Source organism: Aotus nancymaae, unplaced genomic scaffold, assembly GCF_030222135.1.
Source record: "Aotus nancymaae isolate 86718 unplaced genomic scaffold, 86718_ANA_hifiasm-v0.15.2.pri h1tg000064l_1, whole genome shotgun sequence".
Taxonomy (NCBI): domain Eukaryota; kingdom Metazoa; phylum Chordata; class Mammalia; order Primates; family Aotidae; genus Aotus; species Aotus nancymaae.
The window spans coordinates 860652-874338 of NW_026988479.1; positions in this window are offsets into that span (position 1 = coordinate 860652).

Below are 13687 nucleotides of genomic sequence, written 5' to 3' on the forward strand. Positions count from 1 at the left end.
TCCTTCTGCTATGATTATAAGTTTCCCAAGGCCTCTTAAGTTTCCAAAGACATGTGGAACTGTGAATCAATTTAACCTTTTTTCTTTATAGATTACCCATTCTTGGGCACACTTTATAGCAGCTTGAGAATGGACTAATACATCCTGCCTTATGAAATTTGTAAAGAAAGGCCTTGGGAGAAAACTGTTACAGGCAATTGCCTTTTGACTGGGCATACACCTCTGTAGACTCTGTGGCTCCTTAAAGTCAATATTACTTAATATATAATGTTTCAACTCAGAGAATGAGTAACTTCAAGTGTAAACACATGGCAGAGTTATGGATATTACCTTCAACAATTGTTAAGAAGGAAGAATGCTTGACTTTAAACAAATCCCTAGACGAAAACACAATATCTAATATTTCAGATATTTATCAGTAATTCCTAATTAATTCAATATTTAACTTTGATGAAATAAATATTATTCGTGGAATAATATTAGCATAAATATTTTTACTGAATCTGAGGAATACAATCAAAACCATCAAAACTAAATGTCTTTTTTCCCTTAAAAAAATGGAGGAGGGGTCTCCTAAATGAAAATGATGTACTAAAGATAACATAAAATACAACATAAAAATTTTATAAGGGTAGACAGGAAGGCAATGAGTCTTTTGGGTCAGTAGTAAAAATACAAGCACCCATTATCTAAACAAGTTGGTCTACCCACATAATAAATACATATATAAAAATGTACATGTGCATGCAAATGTGGAGCTTTGATAAGGAATTTCTAAACAGAGAGTTTCACATCAGGGAATCATTGTTACCAGGTTTTTCCCATCAGACCTTTGCTGGCATTTTCTAGCTGAAGGATTTATTTTTACACATTATCATGTGTGTTCTCTCCTTGTTTTTTTAGAGACTTTAGGCAAGTTCAAAGAATTAGCATTACCCACTGATGTTTGGTAATTCCTTACTGTGTGAGTGATTTCAAGAGGTGTTAACAAATTTTTTTTTAGCTATTTGAAACAAAATTAATTAGCATTTACTTCAATTTTTACAAGTACTTAAAATATTTGACATATAATTTTTTAGGCAGAAAATAAGTGGTGCTATTAATTGTAAAGGTAAAAAGAACCTGTTGCAACTCATTAAATCCCCCTCCCATCTCCATTTAATAGCAACTTCAATAACTATATCCATCTCAGATTTCCACTTCTCTAAAACATAGTGGCTTAACAAAAATATGTATTATCTCACAATCTCTGTTGATTAGAAATTTGTGGGTGATTGTTAGGGTGGCTCTGGCTTGTGATATCTCATGGTGTTGCAATTAAGATGCTCACTGAGATTCCAGTGGCCATTTGAGCCTGTGAGATCCACTTCCAAGATTGTACACTTTCATAGCTATTGATAGCAGGCCTTTCAGTTCCTCCCTGATTGTTGATAGAAGGCTTATGTTCCTTGCCACATTGCCTTCCTCATAAGGCTTCATGAGTAGTCTCATGTCATGGCAGCTGGCTTCTTCCAGAGTAGGTGATCCAAAAGAACAAGACAAAAACTACAGTGGCTTTTATAATCTAGCCTCAGTACTCATGCAGTATCATTTCCACAATATCCTATTGACTATTGTATCAGTTTGTTCTTGCACTGCTATAAAGAAATACCTGAGACAGGGTAATTAATAAAGAAAAGAGATTCAATTGACTCATGGTTCTGCAGGCTGTAAAGGAAGCATAGATACTTCTGCTTTCCGGGAGGCCTCAGGAAGCTTCCAGTCATGGCAGAAGGCAAATGGGGAATGAGGCATCTCACATGGTGGGAGCATGAGCAAGAGAGAGCAGGGATGGGGGTGCTACATACTTTTAAAAAACCAGATCTCATGAGAATTCTATCATGAGGACAGCATCAAGGGGATGGTGCTAAGCCATTCATTAGAAATCTCCCCCATGATTCAATCATCTCCCTCCAGGCCCTACCTCCAACACTGGGGATGACAATTTGACATGAGATTTGGGTGGGGACACAGATCCAAACTATATCAACTACAAAATCAGTTGTACTCAATGTGGGAAGGTACCACCCTTTTTGGGTGAATTAGAGGTCATCTTGGAGGCTGCCTTGCACAGTGTGCTCTCTGTCTCACAATGATTCACATATTTCCTACATGCAGTATATACTGAACCCCCCTCCCCTGAAAGCCCCACTCCATCACCAGTTCAAATTCCAGAATTTGTCCTCTAAATAAAAGCCTCACAACTAACAATGCTTCTCAGATATACTTCTTTGAATACAACTCCTCTAGTACAGTTTCTTTGGGTCGTAAGATCTGTGAACTATAGAAATAAGTTATCTATCTCACTATACACCCACTCAGCACAAAATAGTCATGGGATAGTCATAGGATAACAATTAAATATACTTTTATTCAAAAAGGGGAAAAATGAGAGGCATACAGGTGTAACTGAAATCACAGCAAACCAATGTTGGAAGTTCCTTCATCAGGACTCAATTTTATTCCTGTCTGGGAATAACTGTATGGCTCTTTGCTTTGCTCTCTAGGCTCTTGGTTCTATCCTCTCAATTATTCTTCTCCTTCCATGAAAAATAGTCTATATTTACAGCTGCAAAGCTTTCTTAGCCTTCTAGTCAATAGAATCTTGAGAGTCTAGAGGCCTTTTAAAAATTTTTATATTATCTCCATTCCTTCCAGTCCAAACTGGCAGTGTTTCTGCTAATTGAATAATTAAAAAACAAAACAAAACTCTGTGGGCCCATTGTGAATCATTTGGAATTTAATTCTTTGTGTAAAAGCCACACCCACAAACTTATTTAGATTACGCTTTCTCTATCTTAGACTTTTCTTGAGACTGTGGAGGGGCAATACTTTCAAGCTTTTTAGAAGTCTTATTGTTTGATTGAAGGTTCTCTGAGGTGCCACCTTAGCTCTTCCTAAGGTATTAACAATGATTTTTACTGCTACATCCTTGGCTTTATCCTTAGATCATGTTTGTCTGGCAGGCCATTGTGTTTCATCTTTGCTTGGAAACCATTTCTTAATTTTAGCATTTTTGCTATCTGGAGAAATTTACAGGATTGTCAAATCTAGTCTCTTTTTTGTTTAACAATTTTTTCTTTAGGTTATCTCTTACCTCTTTCATTTTTCTATAATCAGGAAGAAGTTTGGGAAAACTCCTTAGCAGATCACTGTCGATTCATTAGCCACATTTTTCCTTTCCACATGACTGCAGGTAATAGTGTTACTAAACTTTCTATTAATTCATAGCAAGAATTCCTTTTCTCTCATTTTCCTTTAATGCCTCATTATCAGCCTCCTCAAAAACCATCAGACTTCTCCTTACCATCTGTTCAAGGAACGTTAGGTTTTTACTCTCCTCCCTTCAAAGTTCTTCCACATTCTTCCAACTGCCTGGATTCAGAGTCACTTCCATATATTTAGGCGTTTGTTACAGCATTAGTTAGCGATTGTTGCCTAACAAATTACCACAAACTTATGGGCTTAAAAATAACAAAACTGTTTCTAATTTACTGTCATTCATGAATTTAGAAGTGACTTACTGGTGAGGTCTGGCTTGATGTCTGTCATATACTTGCTATCAAGGCATTGGTCTGGTCTACAGTCATCTGGTGCTAGAGGGTTCATTTCCAAGATGGTTGATTTACATGAAGATTGGCAGAAGGACCCTGTTTCTTCTTGACTCTTTTCAGGAGGATTTAATTCCTTACCCTATGGCCCTACCCATAGGATTTCTTGAGTTTCCTGCAATATGGAAACTGTCTTCACCAAGCACAAATGGTCGATGAAAGTAAGATAGATGCCTCAATATCTTTTATGACATAGCTTCATAAATTACACATCATCATTTCTTCATTGGTCTGTTGGTTACACAAGCTAACACTATTCAATATGTCAGGATACTACATCAAGGCTTAAGTCTTAAGATGAAGAAATCATTGCAAGCACGAGGATATTGTTAGCACAAGGATATTTGCATTTGCTTTTGCCCCAACTTAAGCCACCTTTTCATCAGATCTTTGCAAAGGTGACATCTCACCATTTAGGTCTCTGATCAAATGTCACCTCTCAAAACATTCTTTCTTTCCCACCATATGTCATATTTTCTCAATGCTTCTTTTATATTATACTATTTTACTTTCTTCATAGCTTTTGTTACTGAGATAATGATTCAAATGTTTTTGATTGCTTATTTATTTAATTGTATATATATATATTTTTTGGTTTGTTATCTGCCAATAGAACTATAAGCTTCTGGAGTGAAGGAAGTTGTCTATCTTTTTCACTGTTCTATCATCAGTGTGTAGCGTAAGGCTAGGAGTTATTCAATAAATATGTGTTCAACTAATGAAGAAATGCACTACACATGAATTATAAATTACATTTCTCTTTATAATAGTCTATTTTAAGAAATAATTTAAGCCAATGCAGAAAGACTATGGCATTATCCAATATGGAACAATATACAATTAACAAGGAGTAGGTTCTGATCTGCTTGGGCATGAAATGTTTTATAATTATTTAGATTCTCTATTTTAATGTTTTCAAAGTGGAGCCACATAATAATTTTTTTTTTTTAACTGAGCAAGATTTGAAAAGCCCTGCCTATTTCTGCAAGAACCTGAGACTCATGCTAGAAAACTAAGACACAGACTACACAGGTTACAAATCAATGTAGAATACCATGTGCATAGTGATGTGGACATGGTAGAGAGCCAATACTTTCCAGAAAATATTAGGAGACCATCTGATAGAGTCTTATGGAATGTCTAGCAATTGGGAATGTAAAGGAAAGCAAACCACTGCAAACCACTGAATAGCTATGTAATAACATTAAGACTCTATGGATGAGAATCAACAAAATTGAGCAATATGAGGGTAGCAAAATTTAAAATTGTCTACTTGTTATTTCCTCACCCTGCACCATGTCAGATAATTTAATCAACATAGACGTTGAGTTTTACATATTAGTCTGGATGTGTTGAATGGATACCACAGGCAAACAACTAAAACTAGATTAAACATATACACTTGTTTCTTGTATGTAACACATCAATCTTCATAATAGAAACACTGAGATAAACTGGAGAAAACACAATAAACATCTGTTGGAAATATTGTTAAGCCATTGAAACAGCCAGCCCTTGATGGGCCAGCATCTTAGTGAGAAGAGGAACTCACTGAAGTTAACATGACATTTTATGCTGGGTATTTTTTTTTGTCTCAATCTATTTGCTGATTCATAAGCAGCATTGCTGACAACTAATAAATCAAGCAGAAAGAGTTGACTAAAAAGTACAGAAGCTGAGCATAGCCTTCAGTAGTCTCATGGGCTTAGGGAGAAAAATTTAGGCAGTCAGGGCTAGCAAGGCAGCTCAAGAAGCTCAAGATTGGGAAGGAGGGTCAGTATTTTGAAGAGCAGAGAAACTCAAGAAGTAAACCTGTCAGTTTGAGCTGCTTTTCACTGAAAGAATTTGTCATTCATAAGTGAAACAGACTGAGCATCTGGGAAACTGAGCAGAAAACAGTTGCTAAATGCCTAAATATCTAAGTATAGTTATCTGTAGTCCACTGTGAGGAGAGATAAAACTTGGAACTAAAAGCCTACCCAAATCAAAAGACCCTAGTAAAGACTCCAGCCTTCCACTGAGATACCTGAAGAACTATTGATAGATCAATCCTTTAAAAGTCTAATTGTAATAGGTGGTGGGTCTCTTTGGATTCATCCTATTAGGTGTTCATGGAGTTTCCTGGCTCTGAATTTCTATTTGTTTCCCCAGACTTGTAAAGTTTTCTGCCATTATTTCTTTGAATATATTTTCTGTTCCTTTATCTCTCTTTTTTCTTTTTGGTAGTCCAAAAGTACATATATTATTTAGCTTGATGGTGTCCCATAAATCCCTCAAGCTACCTTCACTCTTTTATATTCTTTTTTTTTTTTTTTTACTCTTCAGATTGAATTATTTCCATTGATCTGTCTTCAAGTTTTCCTATCTTTTATTCTGCTTGATCTATTTTGCTATAGAATCTCTTTATGGAATTTTTGAGTTCAATTATTAAAATTTTCAGCTTTATGATTTCTGTTTAGTATCTTAATATTTTCTCTTTGTTGAAATTTTTTTTTTTTTTCAAGCATTGCTCTTTAGGGCCATCTTTACGACTGATTTTTGAATTCCCTGTTAGGTAAATCACATTTATCCATTTCACTACAGTTGGCTTCTAGAGATTTATCTTGTTCTTTTATTTGGAACATATTACCTTGTTTCTTAATTTTTTTTGGATTGATTTCTTGATTTTCTGGGTTGGTGTCTGCACATTAGATAAGACAACCACCTTTCAGAGAATGAAATATGATCCCAAATCAACAGGGTAATCCTGGATAAAGTTATTTATTCTAATATATTGGGAGAAGCTAAAAAGAATCTTCTCTTGGAGGAAAGCTACATTTCCCAAGAATTTCAATTTTTCTTAAAAAAAACCTCACATTTATTAAAAGTTCACAAGGCATACCAACAAATAGAAACAAGAGGAAAAGCAGACAATAGAAACAGTCACATCAATGATCCAGGCATTAAAATTATATTGACCATACTTAAAAATAACTACCACTGTTATGTCCAATAAGGAGATAAAAAGAATCACAGAGTAAAAATGGTGAACAGGAGGCAAGACTAACTTGCAGCTCCTACTCGGACAGACAGAGCAACATGTAGAGACTCACATTGTGAACTTTTGCTCCAAGAGCTACCACACAAACATACCAGGAAAGCTGAGAGAATCCACAGATGTTTTGAAGGAGGTGGTTTGCTGCTGCAGGCTCCTTGAGACAGCCAAAAACTGTGACTACCTGAAGTGTGAGGGGGGAAAGTCAACCCCCAAACACACATACATTCTCACTGACGAACCTGAAGGTCCAGATCATGGGAGAAGGATTTGACCTTATCTGGAGCCGAGATGACTTTAGAGAGCTGAGCAAAATATTAGGATACAGGAAGCAGCAGGAAGATCCCTGTGGGAACTATTGGTCCCCAGGGAAACCATTCCTGACTTTGTCTTTTAGAAGTCCTTGGGGAAGGCTGCCAGTGGAACTCGGGAAAAAAACCACAGGGAGAAGGAAACTTCCAGATAAACTTTGTAACAATTTTGACCAAATGCAAGGTGTTCTGGACAGAATCTACGGGGGGAGGGGTGAGTAGGGAATGTAGATACAAGCACAGAAACTGTTGCGGGTGGGGATGTGTAAAATCTGAAAGCCCTGTTTACTTTCTCAGTGGGGAGGCTTGTAGCCTGCTCACCAGCTGCCTGGAGATAAACTCAGTGCTTTTGGGGGGCACAGTGTGAGTGAGACTGGCCTTTTAGGCTGTGTGGGAGCTGGGTGAGGCCTGTCACTGCTGGCTTTCCCTCATTTCCCTGGCAACCAGTATGATGCAGCAGAGACCGCTATAATTTCCCTGGGGACATAACCACATTGGCCTAAGAACCACATCCCCTTCCCCCATAGCAGCTACAACAAGCCCCACCCAAGGAGAGTCTGAGCTCAGGCACACCTAACCCTGTCCCAGCCTAATGGTCCTTCTCTATCCACCCTTGTAGCTGAAGTCAAAGGACATAATTTCATGGGAGCTCTATGGTCCCACCTACTACCTAAGAAATCCAAATACTTATCCAGGCAACCCTAGGGCAAACTTACATCCTCCCTATACTGCTGCCGCTGATGCTCTATTGAAAGTGCCACCTCCTGGCTGGAGGCCAACCAACACAAAACCAGCACACTAAACATAGCTACAACAAATGACCCTCATAGAGTCCAGTTCACTCTCCCACTACTTCCACCAGAGCAGGTGCTGCTATCCATAGCTGAGAGACCTAAAGATGGATCACATCACAGGACTCTGCAGACACTTCCTAGTACCAGCCTGGAGCCTGGTAGCCCCAGTAGTTGGCTAGACCCAGAAGAGAAATAACAATCACTGCAGTTAGACTCTGAAGAAGCCCCATTACTAGAGAAAGGAAGAGAGCACCACATCAAGGGAATGCCCCATGGGCAAAAGAAATCTGAACAAAAGCCCTTGAGCCCTAGATCTTCCCTCTGACATAGTGTATTTAAGTGTGAGAAAGACCTAGGAAAACAATCTTGGTAATATGAAAAAACAAGGATATTAAACACCCCCAAAAGGTCACACTGTCTTATCAGCAGTGGATCCAAACCAAGAATAGATCTCTGAATCGCCAGAAAAAGAATTCAAAAGTTTGATTATTCAGCCACTCATGGAGCCACCAAACAAAGGTGAATACAAACTCAAATAAACTTAAAAAAAGATACAGGATATGGACAGAGAAATCTCCAGAGAAATAGATAACATAAATAAAACACAATCCTAACTCCTGGAAATAAAGGACATACTTAAAGAAGTGCAAAATACACTGGAAAATCTCAGCAGTAGAACTGAACAAGTAGAAGAAAGAACTTTAGAGCTTGAAGACAAGGCTTTTGAATTAACCCAATGAGGCAGAGACAAAGAAAAAAGAATTTAAAAGAAATGACCAAAGCCTCCAAGAAGTTTGGGATTATGTTAAATAACCAAACCTAAGAATAATTTGTGTTCTCCAAGAAGAAGAGAAATCTAAAAATTTGGGAAACATATTTGAGGGAATAACCGAGGAAAACTTCTTGGGTCTTGCTAGGGATTTAAACATCCAAATACAAGAAGCTTAAAGAACACTCAGAAAACTCACAGCAAAAAGATCATTGCCTAGGCACATAGTCATCAGTTATCTAAAATTAAGACAAAGGAAAGAATCTTAAGAGCTTTGAGGCAAATGCATCAGGTAACCTATAAGGACAAATTTATCAGTTTAACAGCAGATTTCTCAGCATAAATTCTACAAGCTAGAAGGGACTGGAGTTCTATCCTTAGCCTATTTAAAACAATTATCAGTTAAGAATTTTGTATCCAGCAAAACTAAGCTCTGTAAATGAAGAAATGATACTGTCTTTTTCAGACAAACAAATGCTGAGAGAATTTGCCACTACCAAAACAGCACTACGAGAACTGCTAAAAGAAGCACTAAATATTGAAACAAATTCTCAAAATATATCAAAATAGAACACCCTTAAAACATAAATCTCCCAGGACTGATAAAACAAAAACACATAACACAATAAAAGAAAAAAAGCCAAGATATTCAAGTAACAGCTAGCATAATGAATAGAATAATACCTCACATATCAATGCTAACATTGAATATAAATGGCCTAAATGCTCCATGTAAAAATTACAGAATGGAAAAAAATTTACCAACCAAGTATCTGCTGTAAGAGACTCACCTAACACATAAGGACTCACATAAATTCAAGGTAAAGGAGTAGAAAAAGATAGTCCATGCAAAGGAACACTAAAAGCAACAGGGGTAGCTATTCTTATATCAGACAAAACAGACTTTAAAGAGAAAAAAGTTAAAAAAAAGACAAAGGGGGACATTATATACTGATAAAAGGACTAGTCCAACAGCAAAATATGACAATCCTAACTATATATGCCCTTAACACTGGAGCTCTAAAATTTATAGAAGAATAACTACTAGACCTAAGAAATGAGATAGACAGCAACACAATAATAGTGGGGGACTTCATTACTCCACTCAAAGCACTAGACAGGTCATCCAGACAGAAAGTCAACAAAGACACAATGGATTCAAACTATGCCCTAGAACAAATAGACTAAACAGATATTAACAGAACATTCTACCTAGCAACTGTAGAATATATATTCTATTCATCAACACATGGAACATTCTCTAAGGTAGAACATATGATAGGCCACAAAACAAGTTTTAAGCCTCCTACATTAAACCAGGAAGAAATAGAAGCTCTGAACAGACCAATAACAAGGAGCGAAATTGAAATGGTAGTTAAAAAATTGCCAACAAAAAAAATCCAGGATCAGTCAGATTCACAGCTGAATTCTATCAGACATTTAAAGAAGAATTGGTACCAATCCTATTGACACTATTCCAAAAGATAGAGAAAGAGGGAATTCTCCCTAAGCATTCTATGAAGCCACTGTCACCCTTATACCAAAACCAGGAAAAGACATAACAAAAAGGAAAACTATAGACTAATATCCCTGATAAACAAAAATGCAAAAATCCTCAGCAAAATACTAGCCAATCAAATCCAACAGCATATCAAAAAGATAATCCACCATAATCAAGTCGGTTTCATACCAGGATGCAGGGATGGTTTAACCTATGCAAGTCAATAAATGTGATATACCACATAAACAGAATTAAAACCAAAACTCACGTGATCACCTCAATAGACATAGAAAAAGCATTTCACAAAATCCAGGATTTCCTTATGATTAAAACCCTCAGCAAAATTGGCACAGAAGGGACATACCTTAAGGTAACAAAAGCCATCTATGACAAACCCACAGCCAACAATTTACTGAACAAGCAAAAGTTGAAAGCATTCCCTCTGAGAACTGGAACAAGACAGGTATGTGCACTTTCACCACTTCTATCCAACATAGCACTGGAAGTCCTAATCAGAGCAATCAGATAAGAGAAGGAGATAAAGGGCATCCAAATCAGTAAAGAGATGTCAAACTATCAGTGTTCACTGATGACATGATTGTATACCTAGGAAACCATAAAGACTTATTAAAAACGCTCCTAGAACTGGTAAATGAATTCAGCAATCTTTCAGGATACAAAATCAATGTACACAAATCAGTAACATTGCTATACACTAACAGCAGCCAAGCTGAGAATAAAGTCAAGAACTCAACTCCTTTTACAATAACTGCAAGAAAACAAAACAAAAGAACAACAACAAAACCTTAAAGATATACCTAACCAAGGGGATAAAAGACCTCTAAAAGGAAAACTATTATTATAAAAACACTGCTGAAAGAAATCATAGACAACTAATATTGTTTGGCTCTGTGTCCCTATCCAAATCTCACCTTGAATTTTAATCCCCATAATCTCTACATGTCAAGGGTAGGACCAGGTGGAGGTAACTGAATCGTGGTAGTGGTTTTCCCCATGTTGTTCTTGTGGTAATGAATGAGTCTCATGAGATTTGATGGTTTCGTAAGTGTCTGGCATTTCCCTTGCTTGCACTTCTCCTTCCTGTCACCTTATGAAGAAGGTGCCTTGCTTCCTCTATGCTTTCTGTCATAATTGTAAATTTTCTGAGGCCTCCTCATCCATGTAGAACTGTGAGTCAATTAAATCTCTCTCTCTTTTAATAAATTACTCAGTCTCAGGCAATTCTTTATAGCAGTATAAAAATGAACTAGTGCAATGACACCATGCTCATGGATTGGTAGAGTAGATATCATGAAAACGATCATATTGCCAAAAGCAATCTACAAATTCAGTGCAATTTCCATCAAAATGCCCCCACCATTTTTTACAGAATGAACAAAGACAATCGTAAAATTCATATGGAACAATAAAAAAGCCCAAATAGCCTAAGACTGAGCAAAAAGAAAAATCACATTACTCAACTTCAAATTATATTATAAGGGTACAGTCAACAAAACAGCATGGTACTGGTGTAAAAATAGGCACATAGACCAATTAAACAGAATAGAGAACCCAAAAATAAACCCAAATAATTACAGCCAATTAGTCTTTGACAAAGCAAACAAAAACATAAAGTGGGGAAAGGACATCCTATTAAACAAATGGTGCTGGGATAATTGGCAAGCCACATGTAGAAGAATGAAACTAGATCCTCATCTCTCACCTTATACAAAAATCAACTCAAAATGGATCAAAGACTTAAATCTAAGACCTGGAAACTTAAAAATTATAGAAGGCAAATGCATCAAAAACAAATGTGTATAGATGGGACCTAATTAAACTAAAATGCTTCTGCACGGCAAAAGAAATAATTACAGAGTAAATGGATAGTCCACAGACTGGGAGAAAATCTTTGTAAACTATGCATCTGACAAAGGACGAATATCCAGAATCTACAAGAAACTCAAACAAATCATCAAGGAAAAAACAAACCCATCAAGAAGTGGGCTAAGGACGTGAATAGACAATTCTCAAAGGAAGACAAACAAATGGCCAACAGACATATTTTAAAAAGCTCAACATCACTAATTTTTGGGAAAGGCAAATCAAAACCACAATGTGATACCATCTTACTCCTGTAAGAATGATCATAATAATAAAAAAAAAAATGTTGGTGTGGATGTGGTGAAAAGGAGACACTTCTGCATTGCTGGTGGGAATGTAAACTAGTACAACCACTATGGAAAACAGTGTAAAGATTCCTTAAATAACTAAAAGTAAATCTACTATTTAATTCAACAATCCCACTTCTGGGTGTCTACCCAGAGGAAAAGAAGTCATTATACAAAAAACATACTTGCATGTTCATGTTTATAGCAGCACAATTCACAATTGCAAAAATATGGAACCAGCCAAAATGCCCATCGATCAGTGAGTGGATAAATAAAATGTGATACACACCATGGAATACTACTCAGCCATAAAAAGGAACAAAATTATGGCATTCACAGCAACCTGGATGGAACTAGAGGCCGTTATTTTAAGTAAAGTAACTCAGGAATGGAAAACCACACATCATATGTTCTCACTTATAAATGAGAGCTAGCTATGAGAATGCAAAGGCATAAGAATGATATAATGGACTTCGGAAAGTCTGTGTGAAGGGTAAGAGAGGGGTGAGGGACAAAAGACTACATATTGTGTATAGTATACACTGCTCGGGTGATGGGTGCACCAAAATCTCAGAAATCACCACTAAAGAACTTATCCATATAACCAAATATGACCTGCTCCCCCAGAATCAATTGAAATAAAAAATTAAAATAAAAAAAGATAACAAGATGAAGCCTTTCTGCAAAGAAAGATCTATTTTTAAATGAAAATTCCAGATTTAAAAAATGCCATAATTGATGCATTTTTAATTTCATCTATTATTAATTTTATTCTGGATATATACTACTACAATGTATTATGATTTCTTATTACAGTAACAACTTGTGGTTTTCATTTTTATTTACATCACTGCATTGTGAGACTATGGAACAGTTGGAGAAGCTATGCATTGTTGGCATATTCACTTCGGAAATTTCTGGGGTATTTTGTATATTTTATTTTTTAATTTTTAATTAAAAAATTTATTGTAGATACATAGTAGGTATATATATTTATAGGATACATGAGATGTTTTGATACAGACATGTAATGTAAAGTAATGACATCATGGAGAATGGTGTATCCATCCCCTCACACATTTATCCTTTGTGTTACAAACAATCCAATTGCATTTTTAAAGTTATTTTAAAATATACAGTTAAGTTATCATTGAGTATAGTCATGCTTTGGACATTTGTCTCACAGTATCTATTAAACACTTATGTGCATAACCTATAACCAAAGATTTCTGCCGCCTGGCATCCATCCAACAGAAATGCACAAACACGTGTACCAGAGGAAGTTTCAAGAATGTGCATAGAAACACTTTTTTATTGCCAAAATGAAAAACAAGCTAAATTCTCAACCACAGTAGAATGGATTAATTGTGGTATATTTACATGAAGGAATACTATGTTTAAAAACAAATAAAACTACATGTAACTTTATGGATAAATCTCACATAAATAATATTGAG